This window comes from Dreissena polymorpha, chromosome 9, assembly GCF_020536995.1.
Source record: "Dreissena polymorpha isolate Duluth1 chromosome 9, UMN_Dpol_1.0, whole genome shotgun sequence".
NCBI lineage: Eukaryota > Metazoa > Mollusca > Bivalvia > Myida > Dreissenidae > Dreissena > Dreissena polymorpha.
Genome location: NC_068363.1, coordinates 80,054,848 through 80,076,966, shown reverse-complemented (window position 1 = coordinate 80,076,966; position 22,119 = coordinate 80,054,848). Strand labels below are relative to the sequence as shown.

At 34.3% G+C, this 22,119-nt stretch overlaps 1 protein-coding gene and 1 long non-coding RNA gene across 5 annotated transcripts in view; one reads left to right on the top strand and one right to left on the bottom strand.

The window, feature by feature from the left end:
* LOC127845307 (phospholipase A2 group XV-like) overlaps positions 1-22,119 on the top strand; it is a 62,317-nt gene that overhangs the window by 10,780 nt on the left and 29,418 nt on the right. The gene's annotated exons all lie outside the window — the stretch shown is intronic.
* Positions 7,554-16,510, bottom strand: LOC127845308 (uncharacterized). The gene is made up of 3 exons (XR_008033172.1): positions 16,333-16,510; positions 13,102-13,342; positions 7,554-8,756 (listed from the first exon to the last, which is right to left on the bottom strand). It is a non-coding gene; the product is annotated as an uncharacterized LOC127845308 (long non-coding RNA).

The window sequence follows — 22,119 nt, the reverse complement described above, 5'->3', positions numbered from 1 at the left end:
AAACCTTTACGGGACGACGGGTACGCAAACTACGCCAGCGAGTTCATTCGTTTGATGTACATTTTTGTTAAGTAAAACATTGAACAATTTAAAACCGGTTTACTCTTATTGAAGAATTGTGGGTTCGATATTAATTCGTCTTTGTTACAAAATATAATGACATCCATGTTACCAGAAAACATCTCTTTTGAAATTTTGGCTTTTGCTATAAGGAACATTGATTTTGTATTTGTAAACTTTATTTTATGAAATACTTCACGCAATTTCCGTTGATTTTTTAGTATCAAACTATAAATGTTACATTAAGAATGTTAATTGGTATAGAACAGCCCAAACACTAGCAGAACGCGGAAATATAGCTCTACATAGACTTTTCACTATTATAAATCAAAACTAATTCTCGACACGCGAACAATGAAACCTATTTGATAAACTAGTCACACCGGCCCTACACTATTCAGCAGAAGTGTGGGGATTTGCGAAGGGTAAAGAAATCGAAAAAAATACATACAAAAACTACTTCGAAAATCTTAAAAGTAATAATCCACAAATCAGCCGGAATGTATGGAGAATTAGGACGATACCCGCTATTAATAACACGCAAATTACATACATTCCAATATTGGTTAAACCTACTTAGATCGAGTGATAACAGTACCGCAAAAACAATATATTCTGTGATATTTAATGATGCACAGCAAAACATCACAAACAATTATGGCAAGCGGTTCGACGCATAATCCCAAGAAACTAGGTTTCTCATGAGAACCTAGGTTCTCAGAATGAGAACCTAGCCAGCTGGCAAACTTTAAATAAATTTGACTTCTAATGCAGTCGGAAAATAAAAAAGACATTATAAACCCCGCTTAATATATTTTAATGCTAATGAAATTCGTAATAATCGACAAACAGTTATAATTGTTAATTTTACAAGACTATAGCCATGTTATTTGATTTTTTCATTGGATATGTTTGTATAATTAATAATTATACAATTTCCTCGTGTACAGTACAGTAGCTCGTGGGCGGAGTTAACGGAGTGTGAATGACCAGCTTTACTTGATATTATTACGTCCTGTGCATTTTTTTTTAGATAGCACTAACTCCAATTCCGCCTTTCATCACACAGATTAGAAATAGAACGAGGTCGATACCGCAATATCACAATATTGCTAGGGATAACAGAAAATGTAAATTTTGTAATCTAAATGTCGTAGAAAGTGAATACCATTTCTTATTAATATGGCCATTACAAACATATAAGAAAAACAGATTTAAAGTAATAGTATCAAGCATGGCCAAAATTAAATAAGTTTTAACATATCAAACTTAATGAGAACACAAAATAAAAAATAAATCATAAATCTTTCAAAATGCATATATAATGCGAATTGTTTACGGAACAATTTAGAAACAAATATAATTAATCTAAGTATACTTTTTTTCTCAGAATTCGATGAGTACTGATACGTATCAATGTTAAAGTGAAATTAATTTTGCAAAATAGTGTATTCTTTGTTACATTATTTTATTACCAACTGGAGTTATCGATGTTAAAGGAACATATCTTATGTTATAAATCAGTAAAATATTTGTTAACTTCTCCCATTGCATAGTTTTCATAATTATACCTTATTTTCATAATTATTATTATCCATGTCTTTACACGTGTATATTATACATTTGGCTAAAAAAGGATATGCTTAAGAGCTAATAAATGTTGTTGTTGTTGTTGTTGTATTATCAAACGGCGTACATGCGGATTATCGGACGTCCAAGGCACTTCCACGGTTTAAAAAATGGGCGTACGACCGCAGTTTTCGGGCGTAATTTACCCCCGAATATCCATTAACGGAGCACTGCAGGAAAATATTATATAACTAGCAATTTTCGAAAACTGTTCACGAAGAACAAGAGTCGCCAACATGCTAATTGCCTACGAAAATGCAACATCACGAAAACGTATTGATACTGATCTTAGTTTGCACTGAACAACAGAATATAAATTATAATAAGTTGTTTTTGTTAAAGTCCAGACTAAAATACTACCGCAGATGTCCACAGAACAAAACATGGAGTTAATACTGTCATTGACTATGCCCTTTGCAATTGATTCGCCACCGGATTTAGATTTATTACCACTAGGGAATCTATACGTTTTTATATAAGCGGAACTTTTCGTCTGCCTTGAGACGTCATTTTGTTTGACTCGCATGTGTTATCATATACACGCTTGGTAACACGTTACCAAATTAAGTAAGCGCTTTTTGAGTAAGACTCAGTAAAACGGCATAAACAAAACAGGATTTTTCATTACGCATTGCAATGAAACATTAAAGGGGCCATTTCACGTTTTGGTAAATTGACAAAATTAAAAAAAAATTGCTTCAGATTCGCAAATTTTCGTTGTAGGTTATGATATTTGTGAGGAAACAGTAATACTGAACATTTACTGTGCTCTAAAATAGCCATTATATGCATCTTTTGACGATTTAAAAACATGAAAATTATAAAGCGTTGCAACGCGAAACGATTGAATAATTTCGAGAGTTTTGTTGTTATATTTTGTGAAACTACGAGTATTGCTTATATAAAGAATAAAATGCATCCTTCATTTTTGAGCATCCCTAGCCGAGTGGTATAAGTGGTAGACTTTTACTCCAGGACTCCAGGGGTCGGTGGTTCGAGCCCTGATGCGGGTTACTTTTTTTTCTTTTTCTTAATTTTATTCTTGATTCTTGATTTTTTAGTGGAGTTTTTTAGATCCAATGTTTACATTTATTAATAGAAATAATTTAATGACAAACTTCAATATATGCCAAAATCGGTGAAAAAGTCTCTTTAATTTAGCTTCTCAAAAACTTACCTACCGGTACATCTAGTACATATTCAATTGAAGTATAGGTTGTTCCATCTTCTTGCAAAATTTGCAAACAAGTCTATAACTGCTACCAGATTCAACAATCTGAAGCCAAGGGAATTTCTCAACCCACACATCGAATGTTATTATTATAATTATTCTTAAATTATTTTTGTACCAGATGATGATACTGGTATTGAAGTGGTGATAATAAGCAAGTTATTGTTTATTTTTGTGACATACGTATAAACTTAATAGTAGTCAAGTTATATAAAATAACGAAACAGACAACACCAGACCCGGTGGGCCTATAAGTAACCAAGCATAATTATACATTTTTAAGTTTCGGTGATCTACATAATCAAGTTAATTATCTTGGTTCAAGCATATTTGTTTTTGTACAGTTACTATACATACACAAGAACTTGTCAAAAAGTTCGAACAATTAACGATATTTGTATAAAAATGTTATTTTGAAAAAAAAAACATTGTCATTCAAAAGAACATTTCAAGAACATAATCTTAAATCTACATACGTTTTCTTTTGTCTTTCCGACGTGCGCATTGCCATTCCAAAAGATTTTCACTCACCACATGTCACAGAAATGAAACGGAATCGCTTTTTATAGCTTGTAGCATGTTGCCTCATCGCTATCTCATTGGGCAGTCTGACCATTAAACTCGAAGGGCCAATCACTATCAAATTGATAACATCAGATTAATAGCATGGGCGTTTCTTGTACCCAGAAAACTGCTCAAATGTTAAGGAATTGACTGTCAATATTGAATGCAAACATTGATGTAGACAAAACGCACAATTCTCTTTTACAAAATTACTGATCTGTATTCGATTATACTAAACAGATAAGAAATTGTATGTACAAATAGTGAAGCAGTCTTCAGAATTTGCTGGTCACATTTTCGTATTGTCTTCTTTAGTTTAAAACTTAAACAATCCGACCAAGCATATTAAGATGTTAAAACCTACTATAATGTTTTTATTCACATGATACATGTAAGTCAATTACGTGATTACTCAAAACAGGCTAAATCCCCGCTAAGTCCCCCGTAAAATCCACATTTTCTCCAAATTCAAGTATAAAAAATATAATATACCCGGTAAAAAGTCTATGTTACCAACATTGTCAATGCTAAAAAGTACATTGGTGAATCAACCTTATAAGTAGTTTATGTGTGTTTGCAGAATATACAATATCGTTCGAGTGACTTTAGAATTAATAAAGGAAAGTTCCGCAATGTTCAAAGATTTCACGCTTGGTTTACATCCTGCGCAATTGTTGCTAAACCCAAAAGGGAGTTTTATTCTGATGTAGAAAAAAACCAACACAAAACTTACATTTAAGGCCCAGTCTCACTATGATGCCGGTGGAGCCCCGGTGCGGGCCCCGGTGCGTGATCCGGGATCTAACGGGATGAACCGGGGCCCGCGCCGGGGACGACCGGGATGAACCGGGGCTCCACCGGCAAAGTATTAAAACGTTTAACACCTCCGGGACAAACCGGGAATCACCGGCAACGACCGGCAACGACCGGAGCGGCACCGGCGACAACAGAGACGGCACCGGGAACAACCGGGACGACACCGTACCTCTACCGAGGCCCATACAGACCCCGGCAGAGGTACGGCAACGCCCCGCTTGTCGCCGGTGTTGCCCCGGTGGAGCCCCGATGAATGCCGGCAGAGTCCCGGTATTGCTACGGTACATCGGTAAACCGGCGCTCTGCCGGGACGCCACCGGCGAATCAGCATTCACCGGGGCTCCGCCTGGGCATTACAGGCGACGACCGGAGTCAAACCGGGTCGTTGCCGTAGCTCTGCCGGGGTCTGATGCCGGAATGGCCACGGTGAGTGCCGGTGGAGTTACGGTATACCGGGGGGCTTTTGGGGGCTTTTGGGATGTTTTCCTGGAGTTGTTGGAATGTATCTAAACTTAACATATTTCGTTTGTGATTTAAATGTCTAATGTTTGACTTTTGTTGGAAAATGCTAAAATAATACGTGTTTATAATGTAAATAAACTGTAGTTGTAGAAACAAATGACTTTATTTAATTTCTACTAGCTCGGCTAGTGTACAAGTTAAATGGAAATTTGTCCAAATGGACTGGTGGCAGCATCCGTAAAAAAGACCACAGGTTCTTGACTTAATTAAAATTTAGTTGAGATAATTTGCGCAAAGTTTAACTTTGATTGCTACCATCGAAGTTCTCATTTTGCGACATTATTTATAAATGTTTGTAGCGTCGACATGGTTGTTATGATTATCATCTGGTTGTATTGACTTAAAATATTTCAATGCAGTCACACTATAGCGTATGAGAGGATTGTATGTGCGTTTAATATTAGAAATTTGCTTACACGCACATCTTTCGAGTTTGTATAACGTATGACTTGCGTAAAGGCAGCTTATACGAAATGCTTATAATTTTCGTGTGTAAACGTATATGAACTTAAATCAATGTAGCGTTTACGACCGTTTGTGACGTAAACAAGCGTTTGAGAGGCGCACTTGGTTTAAACAGTATGTTTTTTTCTAAATTTGCAAATATACATGTATACCATAATGCGTAGGGGATCGAAGAGATAAATTAAAATAACGCACCTTTAGCATCACTATAGCGCATCAAGCTTATGCCTAACGTATGATGAACGTAGAACTAAATGCTCGCATACACTGACACATTTTGGAACATGCTCAAACAATAATTTGACCTTGAGAACGTATAAGAAGTAAAGCCTTATGACATGATGACCTTTGCGTGTCGTTAAATCGGGCACAATCTTCATTATCTGAACAACACTTTCTACAGATATTAGAAACAAGAAACCAACACAGCAATACAAGAATAAACATTATAATTTTCAATATGTCGTTATTGCTCTTCGTATGAGGACGTTACCGAATCAATTACATGAATGAAATACCACAATATACTTAAACGAGGCTATACATATAGAAGACCTGTCCTTTTAGTTCTATTATCGAAACTTCTAAAAATAACGTCCGTCAGCATGTTCATTCTCGTTTTCTGGGCAGTACGTTGGTTTTCTTGTTAGATTTCCTACATCAGTATAGGTTTCAAAACCCAATAACGAACACATACTTACAAATCTTATATTTGCATATTCTGAATATCAACTCAACTTGTAAGGCTTTAAGATAATCAAATACAATCAATGAAAACTTGCACACAATGAAATGTCTTCTGTTTTAGATGTCATTATATTTTAAGATGTCTAGCGGTACAAAGTAACGCGATGTTGAGGTCAATTTTAAGGATCATTAGTGTACTTCCGGGAGAACTTTGAAGATAACAGTAGTTTTGACACATTCACATTGATAAAATTTCAAGCCGCATGCCAACACGGGATGTGCCACTTTTCTAAGAAAACTCCAGTTTTAATAACATTGAAATGTCGACATAATACCGGACATAGGAGGTTTTAAATAGCGTTCAATCTGAGGTGCTAAATAATGGGCGCTCAGACGACCGTTATACTTCGTGTCAGTCAGATTTATTATCAAAGTCAATTAGTTCAACCGAAAATTGCGCCACATGCTTTGTAAATTGATCAGATGAATCAACGGTAGCCAGAGTTCCTGATGGTATATTTTAGGTATTAAAACCAGATGTTTTCTAATGTGAAAATCAGGCAATGCCTTTAAAATGAAGACTAGGTAAAACCTGAAATAATTATATGTAATACAAATGTATTCATTTTGCTTGTCCTATTGAAAACGTGTTTAATTTTTATATCTTGTCAAAGCGAGTTTATTTCCTCATGTATTTCCATCATCATCATCATCATCATCATCATCATCATCATCATCATCATCATCATCATCATCATCCTCATCATCCTCATCATCATCATCATCATCCTCATCGTAATCATCATCATCATCATCATCCTCATCATTATCATCCTCATCATCATCCTCATCATCGTCATCATCATCGTCATCGTCATCCTCCTCCTCCTCATTATCCTCATCATCAGATCATCATCATCATCATCATCATCATCATCATCATCATCCTCCTCCTCATCATCATCATCATCCTCCCATCCTCCTCCTCCTCCTCCTCATCCTCCTCCTCCTCATCATCCTCATTATCATCCTCATCATCCTCGTCATCATCGTCATCATTGTCATCATCATCATTATCATCATCATCGTCATCATCCTCCTCCACATTATCATGCTCATCCTCCTCCTCCTCCTCATCATCCTCATCATCCTCATCCTCTTCATCATCATCCTCATCCTCAACCTCCTCCTCCTCCTCATCATCATCCTCATCATCGTCATCTTCGTCATCATCATCGTCATCATCATCGTCATCATCATCGTCATCATCGTCGTCATCCTCCTCATCATCCTCCTCATCATCCTCCTCATCATCAACCTCGTCCTCCTCCTCCTCCTCCTCTACCTCATCATCATCATCACCCTTATCCTCCTCATCCTCCTCATCCTTCTTATCATCATCATCATCATCATCATCATCATCATCATCATCATCATCATCATCATCATCATCATCATCATCATCGTCATAATAATCGTTATAATCAGCAGCAACAGCAGCTGCAGCAGCAGCAGTAGTATCATCATCATCATCAACAACAACCTAATCATCATCAAAATAAAAAACAAAGATCTTAAGAACGTCTTTGGATAAAAGTTTAATATAAAAAGAAACTAAACTACAAATAGGAAAAAATATCAGTTATGCAAACAAACACACAATATAGATATATTATACTGGGACATACTTTTCAGTACTACCTTTATATTAAATAGCTTACAGGCGACAGTCGACAATATACATTTACTGTAGAAAGATCAATAGCAAAAATCTTTAGTTTGAAGTTGATAGATATTATATAGCTGTTAAATTAGGTTATAGTTGCAAGGTTTTCTTGAAACTTCCAGCAAGGATATTTTATAAACATTTATCCTCTCCCAGGTGTAAAATCTAGTCTGTTGCCTTTAAGATAACTTTTACACTAACTAGCGTACAAGCGACAGTCGACAATAGATATTTACTGTAGAAAGTTCAACATCAAAAATCTATGGTTTGAAGTTGATATATGTTATATATGAGTCGCGTTCTGGGAAAACTGGGTTTAATGCACGTGCATTAAGTGTCGTCGCAGATTAGCATGTGCGTTCCGCACAGTCTAATGAGACATGACACTTATGACACTTTCCGCGTGTATGGAATGTTTTGTTTAAAGGAGGTCTCTTTTAAACGATAATCGAGTGTAGGCGAAAAGTATTGTCCCAGATTAGCCTGTGCCGACTCCACTTTACACTTTACGCACATGCATTAAGGCCGGTTTTCCTAGAACGCGACTCATATATATTACATGTTATATATGTTATATAGCTGATATTTAACAGATGAATATGATACTAGGTTTATCCATTATTAATGTCACAATTCCACCGATCACGGCAAAAAAAACATTTTTAAGATATAGAAACATCCGAAATATTTTGCACAGTTGCACATTGATAAAAATGTCCAAATTACGTTAGAATTTTCTCTCTCAGACTTCGTTTTTAGCTATAAATATACATACATCAAAGAACTGTCTATGTTGAGTTGAGTTGTAGTAACTGATTTAGAATATTTCGTGCATGGTGTATTTGCACATTGTAATAGTATGTGTCAATAACTTAAGTTCGATATATCCGCTTGGACTGGGAGTCGAAAAAGTCCATGCATAAATCCACCAATCAGGTTTGCCATGCGAAGGTCCGTCGTCGATTTGTGCCGTTAGAAGTTGAAATACCTATTGTCGACTGCCAGGTTTGCCATGTCCGTCGTCAAATTTTGCCGGTTGATAGTTGATGTCGGAATCTGAAGCAAACAGAGCAAAACTTTTAATATGAAATGAACGTTAATCCAATGTAATTCACTCTTTGAATTATTGTTTTATTCATTTGAGACAATCTATGAAACTGTTTGGTGGCCACTCGATATTTAAGCTTAAAAAACGGGTTCGTGTCCTTAAACTTATGAAACAATCGAGTAAATCCGAAGATAATTGTAAAAAAAATTATATATATGTATTATTTTCTATGATTGTAAATATATGTGATATTTTTGTATTGTTAATAATTGTTTATATGGATTGTAGTATTTTATTATGTGCACAAATAAAATTATTATTATTATTATGAGTACGTAATTTTTCATTTTGATTTTTGATATACATATATACGCAAGGTAACTTTAATATTTTACAATGAATTGTGGTAAATGCTACATGCATATATCTGAGCATTGTATTACTGTTTGTGTATGTGTTTGATTCAATGCAAAATAGTGGTGTTGCGTTTGTTCGTCATGAAGACTATATTGTAAAAATATTTTAATGAACCGTCAATATGTTTTATGTTGTTTGTTTATGAGAGTAATAGTTAAATTTTTTTTATTTTTTTTTCTGTATTCTTTGTAAAAATCGTTATATTTCTGTTTGTCTGGTGTCTTATATTAGCGGCACGGATTGTTTAATATTGATGCTAGAGTGGTCGCAGTATACAGATGTATAAAGTTCGTTCACGTTGAACATGAGTCGTTACTCGGTCGCAAACATTTTCTCGGACATCATCATCTGCGGGCGCTCTCAAAATCCGTTCCTGCCTTCGTGCTGCGCACTCGGGCAGGAACAGATTTTCGAGCGCCCGCAGATGATCATGCCCTCAAAATATAAGACTCTGACAAGAAAACGTTTTCTTTTAGAATGAAAAAAAGATTTATTCTTTCATAGTAAATGTGCAATCCTTCGTTGTTACTGGCGCATATTGATGAAGCTGGATTATATAATATTACAAGTTCAATGCTAGCAATTAATGTGTACTACAACTGATTTCCGTGTTTTATCTTCACAAAAGCATCATTTGTAAAATATGACTTTTAAAACATTTAGGAATTCTTCAGAATTGTACTTAAACTAAGATAGTGTTTGAAAAGTTTAAACATGAATTTAATGTTTAACTTATCAAAGGTTAAACTTGACAAGGTTTACAATGGGATAGCGCACACAAATTGTACATGTAAGCATTATTTATACCTCCCGCGCGAGACTTTATCTTGGAAAAACCAATCGAATATTGTGTTCCGGAGTAAAACTAATATTTAGACTTTGTTTTTAATGGCATTGGAAACAAATAATAATGTAAATATTACGTAACTTACAACTCTAAACTTTACACATGATACAAGCTGTAAAATATATTCAGTGAATTAATGACATTGTAAGCAAACGATGATGTGTTTAAAAAAACAACGACTTCCACCTTATATTCATCTAGCGACTATAATTCTATAACAACCTTGAGTCCCAGGCATGTGCATGAGCAACATCATTTCCTCTGTGTTTAGGAACCCTTAACTGTTATGTCGAAAATCGCGATGAACCCATTAACCGACCACTCTGGCTAGTATTGCAGCAGAGGGTCAATAAATCGTTCGCGTTTAATCAGATGAGCCCAGTCTTTATGAACAGATATTTGTAATGTTTGCTATTCAGTAACATACTGAAATGAATATTCAACTTTAGTAGAAATTCAAAGTGTTGGAATGGAGTTGAAATGGGTAGTGTGTCTACAGAAGTTGAGAAAATGAAAATATTGTAATGTGTTATCTATCATCAGTCTTTAAAGAAAGATGATGGTAAGCTACATATTGTAATATTGTAATTGTATTGTTCAGCTGCTAAGAATTCACAAAATTGATAGCAAAGATTTTAGTATTAAGAGATATGTCACACATGTGCAACCCCCTTACAATGACGCAAGTGTTTATAAACTTAGCGACGGTGCGGCAAATACCGAGAGCCGTTTAAAATTCATATACGGTATATCCAGACTAGGTGAAAGTTGTATCGCGCAGCTTATAGCAACAGACACCACACACTTTTCCCAGCGCTTGCTCGGAGCACCTGTGTCGCCTTACCTAAGAAATGAAGATGATGAATAATTTATAAAAACTGCGTTTAGATACGTACACGAATGTTGCCATTTGCCAGTGATGTATCTGTGATCCTTTAACCAATTTATGCCCAGTGGACTCTCCCATCCTTCTAAATTGGATCAATTTATTTCCAAAAGTAGGGGTGTCTGGTATATTTATTTCTATATTTAGAATATTTCTTACATAAATTTCTTTAAGCAAACAGCGCAGACCCAGATGAGACGCCGCATCATGCGGCGTCTCGTCTGGGTCTACGCTGTTTGCAATGTCCTTTTTTCCGGACGCTAGGCATGAATGGGTTAATAGCAGCAGCATCCTTAGTCCCCATATTGGGTAACGTTTAATGGGATTTCTCTTTGTGCAACTTACTTTGTCGTTGTCACTTTATATTGTATGTTACATTACATGTATATATTGTAATTGATTATTGTATATTTTTTATGTAATATGTGACATGCTCACTGTCTGTAATATTACTATTTAATATATTCTGTATATGAGATAATAACGACATTGAATTGAATTTAGTAAAATATCTACGCGTTAGCATAAGGTTGATAAGCAAAAAGCACAAAGCACATATTTAGAGTTGGAAGGTCCTTAATTCATATTCTGGTGCATATGAGAGTGATATACAAAGAAAGCTATCTCAAACATGAAAACACTGTGCACACAACGTTTGAAGCAACAGAAGAACAAATATGATGCTCTTGCGCCTGCGATTGTATTCGAACGAGGCGTTCGTTTGGGTCAAATTGATAAAAAAACGATGTATTTTGGATCAGTGATTTTACTGATCATCTTTGTTGTAAGACATGTAAATCTTACGTTTAATTTGTTTTGCTTCATACGATATGTTTGAAATACTAAGAATGTTATATTTCACAGAGGAGTCTACATTATTTAAAAAAAATAATAGTTAATATATTCGTTCCATAACAACAATGTCAATGTACTATGTACACGACTGATTGCCTGAATAAAGAATCTGTTCTATTCTTATAGAGGTTACGCACAAAACTGGAGAAACTTGCAAGTTCTGCGCTACGAACATAATTGCATGTTTGCATTTCAGGTTTATATGAAATTAAGCTTGCATAAAGCATATAATAATGGAAAACTTAAACTCTGTAAATTAATGTAATTATGAAATTCTAACATTCATAATTAATTTAAATACGATAATTTATATGAACTTGCAGTGTGGATTATTAAAAGGAGGATGCCATGCGTTGCATCTTATTCACATGGTGTGACTTAATAGATTTGTGCCAACATGTTATTTTGACAAGAAACTTTATCCGTCTGCAGGAAAATATTTGCGTGCGTTCATTTAATTTGGTCCATTTCGTGTTTCTCAAAATAAATTATTGAGGGTGAGATGAACAGCATTTTGTTTTGCCTAAAAAGATGTCATAGACTTTGCTATTTAGAATTCATACATCTACTGATTTAAGTGTTTTAAGATAGGATTTTCCGTGATCGAATTGTTGTCACAAGTGTTATATTTCAACGTTATTTTGTGCAAAAACAGAATAGTAGTTCGCATTTTGTCATATTTTCTTTTCCTTTAATTGAACTTATTTTACGTCGAAATTTGTTTTTACCAGCTACCTAGAACTGTGTTCAATTAAGAAATTGCTTAAAAAGTACAATCATAATGATTGTTTATGCATGTCCGAAGAAAAGTCACACTTACCTCATTTCGAAATCTATATAAGAATTAAGTTACTTTGCAATTGTCAATGGAATGCTAAATACATTAGTAATTACCACACAAAGCATATCTATATGTCCTTATTATGAATCAATAAGTTTGATGCATTGTTAAAATTATATTGGAATACAATTGCGTGAATTTCAATTCGTCAATGAATGCTTTAATGAACCTAAACGACGCGTTTTCAAATGAATAACTAGAACTTCGCACTACGAATGTTAAGATACCGTGATCAGTGTGGTATTAACTAAAGTATGTACACTGTAATTATATCAACATATACATGTAAATCCTAAGTTATATGTACACCAAGATGTACTGTCTTTAAATAATGTCAAAATATTTGCATGGTTGGAAACGTCCTTTTTTATTAAATAATAGTCGATTTAACGTCATTTCAACGCAACGCAAAGTTGCTTAAGTTCGGTGCGTACCGTCATAATGCGTAGAATTGATACATACCTATAATATACCAAAATAATAAAGAGAATATAAATCTTAACATACCTTAAATAAGTTTGATTCCCTGGCCTTCGCACCATTCCTTTAACATCTTTAGTTCGTCACTGTCCTGGAAGCGAAGTTCTCTTCCCATCACATCGAAGGCCATTTTATCCTCCGTTGCTCTTTCAATTACAGTTTTCAGATCGGTTTCGCTCGCCACAGTCAAAATAAGTTCAACTTTATAAGTCGACATGATTGTTCAAAATTCCCAGGAGAATGTGGGGAACAGACACCCAAGCGGTACCTTTTTGTGACAAAACGCATACAGTGCACGTGACATTATCAAAACATTCGCTGTTTAAAGGGACTGTCTGTCAACTACGAATGACGAAAAAAGGAACGTTCTAAAATACTTTTTTTTTACAATTATTAGTTCATATTGATTAAAACATCACGACTGGTATATTACATTACTTGAAAAAAGTTGTTAAGCTTTCATTTTTTCAGTATATTCGGTAATAAATCTTACTGGGTATGTCTACCAGGTAACTACCAGTTAACTATAAATAACGCACGTACCGGTAGATTGATCATCATCGTCACGTGGTAAACCCAGGAATTCAAATTGTGCATGCGTAGTGAATTGTTTATATTTTATATACAAAATGATCAATCTACTTGCGTTATTTGTAGTGTGTATATCGTTATGTCACCTATTTTTGCGATGTACTTTAGATTTCACATCGCGAAATTTTATTACCGAATATACCGAAAATATGAACTTTTTTCAAGTAATGTAATATACCAGTCGTGATATTTTAATCAATATAAACTAATAATTGTAAAAAAATACGGTATTTTAGAACTTTTCTTTTTTCGTCATTCGTGGTTGACAGTCCCTTTAAGGTGCTATAAGCCGACCTTTATCAACTGGTATGACATTATAAAAAAAATGCATCGAGCGGTGTGAAAGCTGACTGAATGTTGTTTGAAACTTGAACTCTTTTATCGATAGGTTTAGAGTGACTCAATCGCATGTATACCACACAAGTGATGATGTAAATACCACATGACAACATCGATAGGCATCAAACATTAACGCCACTTTGTTTGATATTTATATCTGTTATTATCACCTAAATAACAAAACACGTGCGCGTGGAGAGAAGGCCACATTGCTCTCGCCATGAATATTATTCGCATCCATTTACATCGATATGACGACACATATGAATGTTCGACTAACATTTAGAACTTTGACTGTTGTCATTATCATAATCATAATGGAAGATATATTATGTATTATGCATTCTGATAGGGACGCTTTTCTTTTAGATATTGTATTCGTGATTTTACTATACTAAAATAGTAGATGATTGTCGAACGTGCAGTAAACTATATTATGACAACATTCCGTTGTCGAAACTATGGTTATGTTAAAAGGCATTTATTTATGATCGGATTGCGTATTGAATAAATATTAAGTGTAATATATTATGATGTCATACATTGAAATTCATCAGGGTTAGGTTTTGCGTGTAATACATTACAATAATTTTGGCGAAATAACTAATTAAACCGACACTGCTATTTGATTAGCGAGTATATTTTGCGCAGCAAAGAACATGATTTTCGTACATAAGGTAATTTGATATGGAGCTAATATAATTATTCCTTGAGGTACTTTTCTACATGAAACCATAATTGTGTGAACGCAATATGGGTAAATATATCGCCCAATTGTTTTTCAATATATTAAAATAATTAGAAATCATTTAGCAGACATTATAAAAATATAGGGAACAAGAGTAGTACAAAAATTACTGGCCAGGCTATGTTGAAACGACAAAATAGAACACCTGAAAGTGATTACATTACTTGGAAGACCTGGAATAAGGAAAAGTTTTACAATATAATAATGGAAGACAAAAGCACCTGAATGTTTAAAGCTTTGTTTGATTGTTTATGGTTTTAAAACACATGCTAGATGTACAAACTGAGGTAGTCCTATCGTTGAATGTAAATTCTTTTTCTTCCGAATATATGTGTCGCGTTCTGAGAAAACTAGGCATAATGCTTGTGCGTAAATTGTCATCCCAGATTAGCCTGTGCAGTCCGCACAGGCTAATCAGGGACGACGATTTCCACTTTTTTTGTGGAATTTTTCGTTTAAATGATGTCTCTTCTTAGCGAAAATCCAGTTTGGGCGGAAAGATTCGTCCCGGATTAGCCTGTGCGGACTACACAGGCTTATTTGGAACGACACTATACGCACATTCATTATGTCCAGTTTTCTCATTACGCGACTCATATGCTCGTATATCAAACATTTAAGTATGTGTGTCATGATTCTGGTTTAATAAAATTGGATCGAAATATTACCGCGTTCATGTACAACCAGGTTCGCCTCTGTATATCACGTATCAAACTAATTAGTTGGCGAAATGTTTGTCCAACTTTTTTATCTGACAATCAAAAGAAGTTTATTTAGATAACCTTTTTTCAGGGCTTGAACCAGTGAAATATGAATGTGAACGCAGCGGAAAAGCTGTCAAACTGCTTATTTACAGATATGGTTCACATTGTCCATTCCTATAGAGTAATTTTATCTAAACAATTGAGTGGAAAAACATTCAGGACTGCTTAAATCACAAGAATCACTATAACAACTGATTCGCATTCACTCGATTGTGTGCAAGGCGCACTCCAAATGCCATTTTTAGTTGTACCATTGGTACACTGCAGACAGTGAGTGTGTGAATGTAATCAATAGTGTTTAACAGCTTGTGCGCGACATTGGCCAGGTCGTCATTGAAATCTGTACATATTGACTGCGTTCAGGGAAAACGGGGCTTAATGCATGGCCAATAAGTGGTGTCCTGTGCACACTAATTAGCCTGTGCAGTGCACACAAGCTAATCAAGGACGACACTCTCTGATTTTATGGTGTTTTTCGTTAAAAGAGAATCTCTGGTACTGGGATGACAATTAATGCATATGCATTAAGCCCTGTTTTCCCAAAATGAAGCTTAAATTATCTTTTCTATTAATGATTTCAAAAAAGTGATAATAACTTCAAAGTAACCTCACTGACAAGGCAAATAAACAAAATCACTTTTAAATCAAATAAACAACGAATGAGTTCTAAATTTTTACCTTTTGGCATTTTTAAGTAAACATCTAAAGGGACCTTTTCACAGTTTGTCATTAAATGCTTAGTATTGATAAATGTAAACATTGGATCTTAAAAGCTCCATTAAAAAAAAACAAATAAAGAAACAACAAAAAACTTACCCTCAACTGGGCTCGAACCACTGACCCCTGGAATAAAGGTCTATCGTTTAGACCACTCGGCCGTCCGTGGTCATACAATGAGAAATGTATTTTATACTTTATATAAGCAAACCTCGTAGTATGAAAAAATATTACGATAACAACAGAAATTTCAAAATTATTCAATTGTTTAAGTTTGTCAATTTACCAAAACGTGAAAAGGTCCTTTAATGTTTTCAGACTTGCAAATTGAATGAGTTCAATAAACTGTCAGATCTTACATCATGTATAACTTACAGGTTTATTTCATAATTCAGTGGTTCTTTTGACATTGCACACAGTGTACAATAATACATGCGCCTTGCTCTGGGAAAAAAGGGCTTAATCATTGAATGCAAATGCGTAAAGTGGTGTCCCAGATTAGCCTGTGGAGTCTACACAGGCTTATAATGGACGATTTTTTTTTCGCTTTTATGGAATAAATCTAGTGTAGGCGGAAAGAGTTGTCTCTGATAAGCCTGTGTGGACTGCATAGGCTAATCTGAGACGACACTTTACGCACATGCATCAAGCCCCGTTTTCCCACAACAAGGCTCTCATGCATTATTGGAAATCTAAGAGAAAGTCACACTATCGCAACAGAGAGGTATTTGGAAACATTGGTTAACATTATATTTAAAGTACAGCTGTGTTGCGAAATGCGAGTAATTTTACCACAGCTCATGCTGGTGTTTGGTTTAAAATGTCAAATCGGCGTTATCAATTATTTTTTTCCCTTTTTTCATTGTTTACTTTGTCGGGATCTTTTTTTTAATGAAACTATCCATTATAATGTGGAGCCTGTAAGGCAACACAATTTACCGCAAATGATCAGTTAAATTCAGATCAGCAATACATTAAGAATAAACAACTATGAAAAAGAGTTAAACCAATTTAGTCGGAAAATATTGTAAAACTTTGTGCCATTATTTAAATAAATAAAACATAATAGATCAGTGTTGTTTGTAACTAATGTAGTGGGAAAAATAAGTATAAAGTCCAAATTTAAAACAAAATGCATACGTCGCTACAAGCTCGCTTCAAGTATAACCACATAATAATTATCAAATGCTTGCTGGTTCCGCATGTTCGTAGGCAAAAAACCTTTTATTAATTAACCATCTCTTTAACACACGTTCACAATGAATGACCTTAATGTATTCAATATAAAGACAACGCTTTCATCCACTCGGTGATCCGGATCAACACCATGGTCTGGCCATAAGACGATCAAATTTTCATGGAAAAAAATCATATACAAAATATTGATAAAGAAAATAAATAAAGTATTAGATACACATAACACAACATGTACATGATTCTAGGCTTGTTATTCTTTAGCAAGGCAACCAAAATTCTAAAGATGGTTGCCAGTGCAGCAACCAATTGCGAAAAAGAGACATATTTTTGTTATTTTGTCTTAGTTATCTCTATAACATAAATATGAGGACAAACAGTGCACACACAACTCGACCTGTGCGGTAAGACACTCCCGTTAGAAATTTGAATGGGTTGTGAACTTGCGATATACATAACACAACATGTACATGATTCTAGGCTTGTTATTCTTTAGCAAGGCAACCAAAATTCTAAAGATGGTTGCCAGTGCAGCAACCAATTGCGAAAAAGAGACATATTTTTGTTATTTTGTCTTAGTTATCTCTATAACATAAATATGAGGACAAACAGTGCACACACAACTCGACCTGTGCGTTAAGACACTCCCGTTATAAATTTGAATGGGTTGTGAACTTGCGATATAAAGCTTTAACATAATTTTCAAAACTGAGTTGCGTCTAAGATTATGCAATAGCGAAAAACTTCAGTGCCTTCAGGGCTTTGTTTTTTATCATAAAATGTATTTGACCGTACACTGGGGTGCAGACAGCCCATGTGCCTGCTAAAAGAACCTTAAATCAATAAATACAAACATATGGTGACATTTATACAGAGGTTTAATTGTTACATTTTTAACTTTAAACAAATTTCATCCATAATAACGACTAAACATAGCGATGTAAATCAAACACAAGATTCGATGAATGTTACGATGACGGATACTATTGACATTCCACACATCAATTGGCAGGACATGTATTGTTCTCAAATATTCTTCATTCACAACGATCATTTAGTTTTCATAACATTTAAATCCTCGACAACAGTTTTATTTATCGCTTCCCCTTTAGTTAACATGGCCAAAGAGCAACATCATTGAATATCGAAACAACAGTCACGAAGCTTTGTTGTCTGGAACTGTTGTTGATTCATTAAAGTAAAAAAAGGACCCAGTTTTTATGGTAGGTAAATCACGCCGGGTATGCGGATACTCTGATGGTGGATGGCGCTCCCATAACCGAGAACAACAAACGTCACGCGCGAGATGAATGTAGCTCAGTTTTGTATAAGTTATATCCTAAAGATCAGTTTTTAAGACAAGACACATGGTCGAGTTGATAAATGGTGTATCCTTTTGTACTGGGAAGACAAAATTTCACGGAAAATGGTTCATATTTGCCCCCAAATTAGAAAATTCGGTCGGAAAACAACATAAACTGGAGGAACAGTAAACATTTGAACAAAATAAAACTACTTAGAAATATTGCAAGAAAGTGTTTGCTATTCCAGAATGTAGAGTAATCACTGCGCTTCAAATTCTGAAATTTCGATAATTCAATGAAATATAAACAGAGATAGACCATGTTTTAATAGGTGGTATACATCAAGATACAGGCACTTCTATTACCGACAAAGGGCACTTCGGATCACGGAGACTTTCGACAAATTGGGCACTCTGATAACCAAGTTTTATCTTCTACCTTAAATGCATTTATGTATGTTATTGCTTTTTGTCAAACGCAACACTTTAACTAATGGCTTCGCCATATTAGGTATGGTTACGTACTGTGTTCATTCGATGCGAAACCACACATGAAATGCACAAGTTATAGAAATAAATCTGAATGTCGCGTTAAACCACACAAGACGAATGTAAGTATACATAAAATTCATTTAGAATTACGTTTACCCTTCGGTGTGCTAATCTGATTTTCCATTTACTTTTATCGACTTACACTAATGTCTGGTTTGACAATGATAACACACATCTCATGCGGTGAATATGCAACTAACAAGTTAACAAACACAATAGTTAAACTTTTGTTTTCAATTTAATTGTTTTTTTTATTGATGTACTTCCAGTCGTTACATGGTTCTCTACTGTGTAAGTCGCATAAACTTTCCAGTTAGATTTTACAGAAAAGCATTGGTAAAATAGTATTGAATTGACTGGAAAGTGCTGTAAATATCTAAATCAAGAATGAAATGAACGCTTTGTGCGTGGGTGTCATAAAATGGCCGGTGCACTACTTCCGACTTAACAACTTGTTACTTGGAAAGAAATATGATAGTTATGCACTATTCAGAGTCTTGTCTATCTCGAGAAATATTTGGGTCGATGTTTCAAAGGTTATAATCATTATATCAGATAGAATGAGCATTATACAGCCACATATCGTTCATATGCGTTAAATGGATTAGAATTGATTTTGACATACTTTATTTTTTTCGTGAAAAACTTAAATAATTTGAGATGAAAATTGATACTGAATATGTCAGATTCGCCAAAATAATTTTTAAAATCGGTTAAATTAATCACATAATTCCCTTATCCCTGTATATAAAATGTACAACAATCATCTATATTTTCCTTCATTTTAACCGTTATGTTAGACACTCCACAATGCATCTGCGCTGCTTCTTAGGGGCAAAAATGTTGGACGCACCTAATCATGGTGTGTATACTCCAAACAGGCCCAGGTACGCCCCCTGAATTAAGTTTCATGGCTTAGGTCGAAGAATGTTTCTTATTATTCTATTTACTTTTGGTAACTTTATATTTTACTTTAGCCATCTGAAATATACATTAAATAAAAATATACGATGAACAACATTTTGTCGTATTAAGGTAGCAATCGACAGTGCCTATTGTTTTTAGACAATCTACTATTTATACTAGATGTACATTTTCATTTTTCATTACCACCATACCGTATAATCGAAAGTATGCCGTCAAAAGTATTGTTTTAATGACATGGTTTTATGAAATAATACATTTTGACTATTTTTATCGGGATCATCAGTTCTACAAAGCAACAAAGCAACATCGTTACATCCGCACTTTTAACACCCAATAGAGCATTCTCACAGCGGCCTTACGATGAGAAACTCGCTGGCTGCACGGACTGTATATATTGTAATCTAGAGTCCGTGCTGGCTGTAAATCCGCGTTGGTGTAAAGGGAGACAAATGCAGAACTATTGTATATAATTTTCCACATGAAACCGAGTTTTTCAAAAATTCATTGAAAATGAAAAATGTACTCCAGGTAAGCGTTTAAATACGTTAAAAAAAGTGGGGTGGTATATTCGGCCCACATTTTTTTCACACCCCACAATAAAGGTTTCATATAGAAAATCACCCCATATTTATAGTAATGTCTTAGTAATCAATATATATATATATATATATATATATAATCAATATATATATATATATATATATATATATATATATATATATATATATATATATATATATATATATATATATATATATATATATTTATTTATTTATTTATTTATGTGTGTTTATTGCGTTGTTCTATTTGTGATTATATGAATTGGTTTTGTTAAACCACATCTTTTAAACCTCGAAGAAACGAAAACATTTTTAAGAATAGACTTGCAGTTGTAAATCAAAGGTCAGGTAGCTAGTGGCCAATTGTTGGGATATCTGTTTCGATTATAACGACATTTATTGACTTCGATGACCATCTTGAGAACTTCAATTAATGAAACAGTTGACCAGTTGATTGAAGATGAACAATGTTAGACGATACCGGCGATAATCTAGCACTTCATGTACTCATCTAAAATGTCTATTTGTGTTAAGGGACTTGTTCACAACCTTTCGTATTTTTGGAAAATGATCAATTAATGCATTTTATAATACAACAGTTATATAAAGAATAGGTTAACATGATAACATTGACAAAAAACATTTTTAGATCTGGTATTTGGCTAAACTACCGATTAACATGCATGCATTTAATTTACAAAAATGAATGGCTTGCTTTAAGTATTTATTGGTTAGCTTTCCGAAATATCAAACTCGTACTCGCTATTCTTATAACATATTGACCGCAAGGGGGTTGGTATTGTTTAACCTTTGTCTAACGTTGCTTTTAAAACTGATGAAAGTACATTTAAATAAAAATAAAAAAGAAGCTTGTGCATTTTTTATAAGTCCCACTTTGGTTATTTAACATAATATGTTATTTAAGTGTCAGTTATAGTTTTCAACAGGCTAAAAATTAACATAAGTGATCTATTTACCAGTGCATTTGAGATATATTCAACATCTTTTCAAAATGAAACCGGCTCGCAGTGCCCATCGATTTATATTTTACGCTTGGAGAACCGGAATCGATAATAATATTAAAGGCAGAAAGGTAGGATTTAATGTTGTAATATCCTTATAGTCTAATGATTCATCCATGTATGGGTAAAATATATCGAATTTTATCAACAAATCATTGAAGATGGAAATCCAATTCCAGTTCTACTAAAAGCTCTCAACCAAACATGATTATACAATCGTTTACAATTCTTACAATTAAATCATATGCATTTGTTTGCATAGGTGCATTGTAGTTCTAAATCGTGAGTTTTACATTTGACCACGTGTTTTTCTTCGTATAAAAATGAA